Here is an 11,043-nt window from a genome sequence, read left to right on the forward strand (position 1 = left end):
CAGGGCAGGCTAGACAGGTCCTGCTAGAGGGAGACTCAATTATTAGGGGGACAGACAGGGCAATCTGCCACAAAATTTGGGATTGTCGAACAATGGGTTGTCTTCCTGGCAATCAATCATGGATCGGGTTGAAAGATTGCTGGGAGGTGCTGGTGAGGGTCCAGCGGTTGTAGTACACATTGGCACTAATTACAAAATTAGAGGTAGGTGAAAGGTCCTTAAAAAGGATTTCAGGGAGCTTGGATGTAAGCTTAAGGCAAGGACCTCCAAAGTAGTATTTTCTGAAGTACTACCTGTACCACGTGCCATACCGGAAAGGCAGCTGGAGATTAGGGAGGTAAACAAGTGGCTCCAGAGTTGGTGTAGGAAGGAGGGATTTGGGTTCCTGGAGAACTGGGCTGACTTTGCTGTCGGCTATAGGTTCTACCGTAGGGATGGGATGCATCTCAATGGGGAGGGGGCAGCTGTGCTGGAGAAGATGGCTAGAAAGTTGGAGGAGTGTTTAAAATAGGGACAGGAGAGGGGGGCAACCAGAGAAATTAAGGGGAAGATGGTGTAGTCAGTGACCTTGGACTAAGTAATGGAAATGAGGGCGGAGCGGTGGGAGGGGTTGGTACAGCTAGAACTGGCAGAATAGTTAATGGGGATACACTAAAAATACAGAATATCCAAAACCCTCTAAACTGTATGGAGACTAATGCTAGAGGTCTGACTAGTAAAGTAGACAAACTGGAAGCAAAATAATGTCTGAGGAGAACTATGACATAGTGGACAAAGACTACCGTACATTCCAGCGTATAAGACGACCTTTTAACCCCGAAAAATATCCTCTGCAGTCGGGGGTCATCTTATACGCCGGGTATACAAAAAAAAAAAATGTGTCAAAAAAAAAAAGCAGTACTCACCTCCCCCGGCGTTCTACAGTGCTGCTGCAGGCTGTCGCTCCCCCCTCGTCCCTGACAGAGCATTGCTTTCTGGATGCGGGGCTTGAAATCCCCGCCTCCAGAAAGCTTATGCTGTGATTGGCTAACTCACGCGGCGTCAGCCAATCACAGCCATTCAACATGTTGAATGGCTGTGATTGGCTGACGCCGCGTGAGTTAGCAATCACAGTCCCGCATCCAGAAAGCCATGCTCTGTCGGGAACGAGGAGGGAGCGACATCCTGCAGCAGTGCCGCAGAATGCCGGGGGAGGTGAGTACTGCTTTTTTTTCTTTTACACCGTATTCCCTGCGTATAAGGCGACAGTTGGGGGGTCGTCTTATATGCCCAGTCGCCTTATATGCCGAAATATATATGGTAGGTTGAATGAAAACTGTGACTGGGTGGTGAACTTACAGGGCTACAGTCTGTTCAGAATGGATCTTAAAAAGTGGAAAGGGAGGTTAGTTTGTCTTTACGTGAAATCCTGTTTAAAGCCATATTACAGAAAAGTATATGGGAGGGAGATGAACATGTGGAGTTTCTATGGGTAGAAATACATAGAGGGAAAAACTACAATAAAATCCTCAAAGGGGTTGTCTGTAGGCCACCAAATATAACAGGGGTGAAGACTGGGGAGCTCCTGGGATGGAGACTTTTGCCAAAGAGAATGAAACTAATCCTAAACTGTTCTTCAACTATATAAATAGTAAAAAGAATAATACTGAAAGTGTTGTAAAAAATTGTAGATGATGGTGAGAAAACAAATCTATTATATAGCTTTTTCTCCACTGTGTCCAGAGGAAAATGAAATGTCAGATAAGATGTAGAGTGATAAAGTAAACTCTCTACTAAATTTCACCAGTCTAACCTAGGAAAAAGTGAAGCCGTCATAAAAAGATTAAAATAGGGAAATCGCCAGGTCCCGATGGCATACACCTCCGACTTTTAGGAGAATTAAAAAATGTGATAGACAGACCCTTGTTTCTTATATTTAAGGACTCAATAGTGACAGGGTCTGTTTCACTGGATTAGCGCATAGCCAATGTGGCGCCGTTATTCAAAAAGGGGTCAAAAAGTGAACCAGGAAACAACTACAGGCTAGTAAGTCTTAGGGTGGCTTCAGACGAGCGCGTATTTTGTGCTTGCATATGCACGCACAAAAACACGTGTCTATTAGCCACAATACATTCCCTATGGTGTGTGCACATGTCCGTGCTTTATAAGCGTGTGCCTGCAAAGATAGGACATGCGTGCACCATAGTGAATGCATGCATTGTTCTCAATGGAGCCGCAGCTGCTGCCGGCACCCCTGCATTGTTTTTCAGGGATGGGCTTTACATATAAGCCCTTCCCTGAAAAACAAAAATTTTTGTGAAAAAAAAACAAATAAATAAACTTACCCTCCGCCGCTGCCGTGTACCCCGCGGAGATGAAGAACACATCTGCCGCATGCGGCAGATGTTTCCCTCATCCCCGCTAGTTAAAAGAATTCCCTGCTGCTACATCTTCCACATCTGTAACAGATGCAGCAGAGGAATTCTTCAATTCTCTACCGCAGCTGTCACACATGACAGCTGCGGTAGAGGGGTCTGCTGCTGGTCCCCCGTCAATTGATTTCAGGGAAGGGCTTTAAATATAAGCCCTTCCCTGAAAATCCAGTAAAAGCCGCATCTTCTCCTGCTGTCCACTGCTCTGTAGTGCTGATCTATCAGTAGCTGGGGATTTAAAATCCCCGCCTGCTGAAAGAGCTAGTTGTGATTGGCTGAGGTGCTCAGCCAATCACAGGCAGCTCTCGTCCATCATTCGTTAGGCGAGAGTGGCTGTGATGTGTGACAGCTGCGGTAGAGAGTTGAAAAATTCCTCTGCTGCATCTGTCACAGATGTGGCAGATGTAGCAGCAGGGAATTCTTTTAACTAGCGGGGATGAAGGAAACATCTGCCGCATGCGGCAGATGTGTTCTTCAACCCTGTATAAGTTTATTTTAATTTTTTTTACACTAAAATTTTTGTTTTTGAGGGAAGGGCTTATATGTAAAGCCCTTCCCTGAAAAACAATGCAGGGGTGCCCGCAGACCTTTGCTGGCAGCCACCTATGTACGCACAAAAACATGCTCATGTAAAGCCACCCTTAAGGCTGATTTAGACACAATGATTCTCACTCAAAAATCGCTCAAAGCCATCTTTTGAGTGAGAATCGTATCTAACTGCACTGACATTGTGCAGTTTTCGTTAACGAGTCACTGATCGTTTTCTTTCAGCATGCTGAAAGAGAATAATCAGCCTTATAAGGAGTTCACAGTGGGATACAGCCGACACTATTGTTTCAGGTGTATACTGCTCCGTGAACACAGCCGGGGTATGAAGAACACAACACTCCAGCTGTGTTCTGCATACCCTGCATGGAGCGTACAGCTGTATACCAGCTGAGTGCTCCGTGAACAGCCGGGGTATGAAGAACATAGCGCTCCAGAGAGTTGACGGGAGTGGGATCACACAGATAACTGGGACTGTGGATCGTCCGGAATGCCCTGAGAATCCCCCCTGTCACACCACCTTATCTTGTTGTATGTGTGCCAAACTGCTGTTGTGAATTGGACTTTGCTAAAGTTACAGTAAACGGACACTACTGACCATTCCCGGTTTTGTTCAGAAAGTTTTCCCTGTGTGTGGACTATTTTATTTCCCGATCAAGATTCATCACAGAGGACGGAACAGTGGCATCACGTGTGACAAAGAGATTACAGGTAAACTCCGGTTACTTTTCCCCTGTGACCTTCCCCAGCAGTAACTTGGTCGGGTTTTGAATTACCCTGATGGTAGGACAAGGTCCTTATCTACCCTGCTATCTCCTCACCGAAGGGACAAAAAGTTTTAATAATGACTTATGAAAAACCCTATGAACCCTCCATGTAGCTGGCAAATCAAGTTCATAAGCAAGTGAATTCACTACACACGTGATGACAAAGGGACCCACGTAAAGGGGCACCAGTTTCAAAGACAGGACCTTCAATTTGAGATTTCTAGGAGACAAATATACCTTCTGTCCCATCCTGTAAGATTCAGATACTGACAGACTCCTCCCACTACGCAACTGCATACGAGCCCCCGTTGCTTCCAGGTTCTTCAGTACTTCTTTCCATACCCCCTGCAGCGCACCTGTGGCAACATCAGCTGCAGGACAGGCAGACAGAGTAGAAATAGCTGTAAGGAAGCGAGGATGCTGACCATATACGCAACGGAATGGAGATACTCCAGTGGAAGAACAAGTACGGTTGTTTAGCGCAAACTCTGCCAATGGCAGGAATTCTGCCCACTGATGAGCCTTCCCGCTAGCAAACAACCGTAAATATTGCACTAAATCCTGGTTCTTCCGCTCAGTCTGACCATTAGTTTGTGGGTGGAATGCTAATGAGAAGGAAAGTGACGTTCCCAGGTTTCTACAGAAGGCTCACCAAAATTGCGCAACAAACCGAACACCGCGATCAGATACAATGTTCTTGGGTACCCCATGTAGAGGAATGATTTCTTTTACAAAAATCTTGGAAAATTCTATCGAAGAAGGTAGCTTTTTTAACGCCACGAAAATGTGCCATCTTTGAGAAATGGTCTACAACAACTAGGATAGTGGTGAACTTCTGAGACTCAGGTAGATTGGTGATAAAATCTACCGTTAATTGCGACCACGGATGAGAAGGCACCGGTAACGGTCTCAGAGACCCCTCCGGACAACGATGCCGACTTTTACTGCGTGCACAGACAGAACATCCCATAACAAAGTCGCGGATCTCCCGAGACATGCCTGGCCACCAGTAGTGCATAGTACACAGATCCAGAGTTCCCTGAACCCCCGGATGGCCCGCAAGAACAGATGAGCGAGACTCTTCAATGACTCTCAGATGTAAGGTTTCTGGCACAAACCATCTGCCCTCCGGCACCCCTGAGGGAGCATCCTGCTGACAATCCCATAGATGAGGAACAAGATCAGACTCTACAGCTGCCACCACCACCCCAGGTGCCAAGATATTCTCGCGAACCACTGTCTCACTTTCTGGCGAACCGAAACTCTGTGAGAGGGCATCTGCATTCACGTTCTTCTCCCCTGGAATATAAGTAATGATGAGGTTAAACCTGGCAAAAAACAACGCCCACCTGGCCTGACGAGCTGTGAGTCTCTTAGCATTGGCGAGATATACCAAGTTTTTATGATCAGTATACACAGTAAAGGGATGCCTTGCTCCCTCAAGATGGTGACGCCACTCTTCTAGAGACCACTTATTTGCCAATAACTCTCAATTACCCACGTCATAGTTACGTTCCGCCGAACTGAACTTCCGCGAGAAGAATGCACAAGGACTATACCCAAGTCTCCCACTGACTTCCTGAGACAATACAGCCCCCACCTCAGACGCATCGACCTCAATGAAGAATGGTCGCCGCGCGTCAGGCTGTAATACACCAGGGCAGAAGTAAACGCCCTTATGAGATGACTAAAAGCCTCTAGGGCCTCAGGCGACCATCTTACCAGGTCGGCACCCTTCTTGGTAAGATCAGTCAGATAAGATCAGGCAGAATAATTCTTGATGAATCAACGGTAAAAATTTGCGAAACCTAAAAACCACTGGAAAGCTTTCAGGGTATCTGGTCTGACCCATTGGGAGATTGCTGCCACTTTATCAGACTCCATTTGAATCTCCGTGGGTGAAATCACATAACCAAGGAAGGACACTTGTTTAGTACTAAAAATGCATTTCTCCAACTTGAAAAAAGTTGGTACTCGCGCAATCGGGTCAGAACCAGCCTAAGGTGCCACACATGTGAATCCCAGTCTGGGGAGTACACCAGAATGTCATCCAGATATATGACCAAAAATACCCCCAGGAAGTCGTAGAAGACTGCGTTCATAAATCCCTGGAACACAGCGGGGGCATTACAAAGTCCGAAAGGCATGACTAGACATTCAAAATGTCTGAACGAGGTGTTGAACGCAGTCTTCAACTTATCTCCCTTTCGGATGCAAATTAAATTGTAAGCCCCCCTTAAGTCCAATTAGGAAAACCAATGGGCCCCCACCACCTGATTCAATAAATTAGGGATCAGGGGCAAGGAACACTGGTCCTTCAGTGTAATTTTATTTAAAGCCCGATAATCCACACAAGGCCTCAATGTCCCATCCTTCTTCTCTACAAAGAAGAGACCTGCCCCGGCAGGGGAACTGGACGGCCTGATATGTCGTTTGGCCAGAGACTCCGAAATATGGGACTTAAGGACTTCATGTTCACGCCCAGACAAATTGAAAATGGCTCCCTTACGGATGGGACTGTTGGGTATCAAATCAATACCACAGTCCCACTCCCAATGGGGAGGCATAGTCTCAGACAGTTGCTTGGAAAATACGTCATGAAAATCAGACCAATACTCAGGGATAAGTATGGTATCCGCTGAACACATGGATATAGTAGCTAAGTGACTATGACAGGACAACTTTCAATGTGTCAATTCCCGAGTAGATCAATCAAATCGGGGATTGTGCAGTGCCTTCCAGGGCATACCAAGCACTACATCAACGGACATTCTTTCCAGTACCAAGAATGACAGATTCTCAGATTGGAGAACACCCACAGTGAACTGTAAAATGGGAGTCCTCCTTTGTACAGCCCCTGCAGACAGAATCAATACTAGTGAAGCGTATGGGAATCTTTAATGCCAAGAATTCAGTCTTCAGGGGTCTGACAAAACTTAAACTAATCAAATTGGCGTCAGCACCAGAATCAATAAAAACTTGACCGGACCGAGTGAAATTCCGGAAGCCAATCCAACAAGGCACCAACAACTTAGGGAGTACCTGTGATCCTAGGCGATCCTCCCAAAAATCGCCTAGGATCTGAAGTTTTCCGCCAGTTCGGGCTGATGTTGTAGATGCTTTTGTAGACAGGTCGCTACACGATGTCCGGCTTTCTCACAATAGAGGCAGAGATGATGAGTCATCTGGAACCATCTCCGTTCCTAGGGACTTAGCTGGTCCACTTCCATAGGCTCGGCACCAGAAGTTGGCATGGGAGAAGTAGGAGTGGGTATGCTGGATTCCCTAGTGTTACGGGCCTGACGTTTCACTTTTCTATATCTCAGCCTCCTGTCAGCTTTGACCACCAATTCCATAGCATCATTGCGTGTCACGGGAGCGGGATGAGAAATGAGTAGATCCTTGACAGCGTCAGAAAGTCCCAACAAAAATACATATTTGAGGGGGCTATCATTCCAAGAGGTTTCACCTGCATACATTCTAAATTTTGAGCAATAGTCCTCTACCCACTGCTGCCCCTGTCTTGGGACATGAGATGAGATACCGCCAACCTTGCACGATCCGGCACATCAAAAATACCCCCAAGTTCCCGAAAAAACAAATCCACTGACTGCAGGCAAACCGAACTCTCGGGTAAGCAGTAGAACCATGTCTGGGGGGGGGGGGGGGGGGGGGGACCAAGAAGTAAGGACATAATCAATCCAACTTTCTGGGATTCTGAGCCAGAAGAGAGGGGCCGCATCCAAAAATGTAATCTACATGGCTGCTGAAAAACAAAAAACTTGCTCCTCTCCCCTGAAAATACCTCAGGAAGAGGACACTTGGGCTCAGGAATAGAAGGGGCGGCAGAAACATGAACTAACTCCTGCCTCTCCTGGGACACCATATGACCGGACAGGTCTTGGATCACGATCACTAAATCCTGCAACTGACCTGTGAGGGTACTCATGGCCTCCATTGGAGAGCAATTTTAAGGGCCAGTTATTATGTTACAGTATACTACCCTTGATACGCCAGCTCGGGGGCCCTAGATTTCACCAACAACCCCTGTCCCTGCCTGCTTGCCTCCACTCCTGGCTAACCCCAGGCAGGCAACTGGGCGGCAGTCCCTTCTCTGACTAGGGACTGAAAAAGGGATGCTGGCGTACCTAGATGGGAAGGGTAGAATACCGACAGGAAAGGCAGATGGAATTACCAACACGAACAATGCTAAGCAGAGCAGAGGAAGATGGAAAAGCAGCAAAGAAGAGCGGGCAAGCTGACAGAGACAGGAGACCAACAGAGGCAGACTAGCTAGCACACTGAGGGAAACCAATAACTGGCAGTGATTGCAAGTCTCTGCCTGACCTTTAAACAAAAGCCTCCACCCAGGGAGACAGCCAACTCCCAACAGAACATAATAAAAATGGAGCTATGCACGGCAGCTGCACTAACAGGTGCATGTGCGCACGGCGCCACGCGCCACATGCACCACCTGCACCACGCCGCTCACTCCGGCCAGGCATCCGTGCCCGCGGCAGCTGGACAACAAGCCAGGGGACGTTCCCCGACCGCGGGACCCCACACACCGCCGCCCAGGGAGTACCAGCAACCTCCTATGAAAAAGAATATAACTACTATAATACTGACTCCTATGTACAAGAAACTAACTACTATAATACTGCTCCTATGTACAAGACTATAACTACTATAATACTGCCTCCTATGTACAAGAATATAACTACTATAATACTGCCCCCTATGTACAAGAATAAAACTCCTATAATGATGCTCCCTATGTACAAGAATATAAGTGCTATAATACTGCTCCTATGTACAAGAATATAATTACTATAATACTGCCCCTATGTACAAGAATATAACTACTATAATACTGCCTCCTATGTACAGGAATATAACTACTATAATACTGCCCCTATGTACAAGAATATAACTACTATAATACTGCTCCTATGTACAAGAATATAACTACTATAATACTGCCCCCTATGTACAAGAATATAACTACTATAATACTGCCCTTTATGTACAAGAATATATCTACTATAATACTGCTCCCTATATACAAGAATATAACTACTATAATACTGCCTCCTATGTACAAGAATATAACTATTATAATACTGCCTCCTATGTACAAGAATATAACCACTATAATACTGCCTCCTATGTACAAGAATATAACTACTATAATACTGCCTCCTATGTACAGGAATATAACTACTATAATACTGCCCCTATGTACAAGAATATAACTACTATAATACTGCTCCTATGTACAAGAATATAACTACTATAATACTGCCCCCTATGTACAAGAATATAACTACTATAATACTGCCCTTTATGTACAAGAATATATCTACTATAATACTGCTCCCTATATACAAGAATATAACTACTATAATACTGCCTCCTATGTACAAGAATATAACTATTATAATACTGCCTCCTATGTACAAGAATATAACTACTATAATACTGCCTCCTATGTACAAGAATATAACTACTATAATACTGCCTCCTATGTACAAGAATATAACTACTATAATACTGCTCCTATGTACAAGAATATAACTACTATAATACTGCCCTCTATGTACAAGAATATAAGTACTATAATACTGCTCCTATGTACAAGTACATAACTACTATAATACTGCCTCCTATGTACAAGAATATAACTACTATAATACTGCCCCCTATGTACTACAATATAACTACTATAATACTGCCCCTTATGAACAAGAATATAACTACTATAATACTGCTTCTATGCAAAAGAATAAAACTACTATAATACCGCCCCCTATGTACAAGAATATAACTACTATTATGCTGCCTCCTATGTACAAGAATATAACTATTATAATACTGCTCCTATGTAGAAGAATATAACTACTATAATACTGCACCTATGTACAAGAATATAACTACTATAATACTGCTCCCTATGTATAAGAATATAACTTCTATAATACTGCCTTCTATACACAATAATATAACTACTATAATACTGCACCCTATGTACAACAATATAACTACTATAATACTGTAACCTATGTACAAGAATATAACTACTATAATACTGTCCCCTATGTACAAGAATATAACTACTATAATACTGCCCCTTACTACAAGAATATAACTACTATAATACTGCCCCTATGTACAAGAATATAACTACTATAATACTGCCCCCTATGTACAAGAATATAGCTACTATAGTACTGCCTCCTATGCACAAGAATATAACTACTCTAATACTGCTCCTATGTACAATAATATAACTACTTAATACAGTCCCCTATGTACAAGAATATAACTACTATAATACGCCCCCATATGTACAAGAATATAACTACTTTAATACTGCCCCTATGTACAAGAATTTAACTACTATAATACTACATCCCTATGTACACAAACATAACAACTATAATACGGCCCCCTATGTACAAGAATATAACTACTGTAATACTGTTCCCTATGTACAAGAATATAACTACTATAATACTGCCTCCTCTGTACAAGAATATAACTACTATAATACTACATCCCTATGTACAAAAATATAACTACTATAATATTGCCCCATATGTACAAGAATATAACTACTATAATACTGCTCCTGTGTACAAAAATATAACTACTATAATACTACCTCCTATGTACAAGAATATAACTACTATAATACTGCCTCTTATGTACAAGACTATAACTACTATAATACTGCCACTATGTGCAAGAATATAACTACTATAATATTGCCCCCCTATGTACAAGAATATAACTACTATAATACTGCCTCCTATGTACAAAAATATAGCTACTATAATACTGCTCTTATGTACAAGAATATAGCTACTATAATACTGCTCCTATGTACAAGTATATAACTACTATAATACTGCCCCCTATGTACAAGAATATAACTACTATAATACTAACCACTATGTACAAGAATATAACTACTATAATACTGCTCTCTATGGACAAGAATATAACTACTATAATACTGACTCCTATGTACAAGAATATAACTACTATAATACTGCTCCTATGTACAAGAATATAACTACTATAATACTGCCCCCTATGGACAAGAATATAACTACTATAATACTGCTCCCTATGGACAAGAATATAACTACTATAATACTGACTCCTATGTACAAGAATATAACTACTATAATACTGACTCCTATGTACAAGAATATAACTACTATAATACTGCTCTCTATGTGCAAGAATATAATTACTATAATACTGCCCCCTATGTACAATAATATAACTACTATAATACTGCTTCCTATGTA

The sequence above is a fragment of the Eleutherodactylus coqui genome, chromosome 13, assembly GCF_035609145.1.
Source record: "Eleutherodactylus coqui strain aEleCoq1 chromosome 13, aEleCoq1.hap1, whole genome shotgun sequence".
In the NCBI taxonomy this organism is placed as follows: domain Eukaryota; kingdom Metazoa; phylum Chordata; class Amphibia; order Anura; family Eleutherodactylidae; genus Eleutherodactylus; species Eleutherodactylus coqui.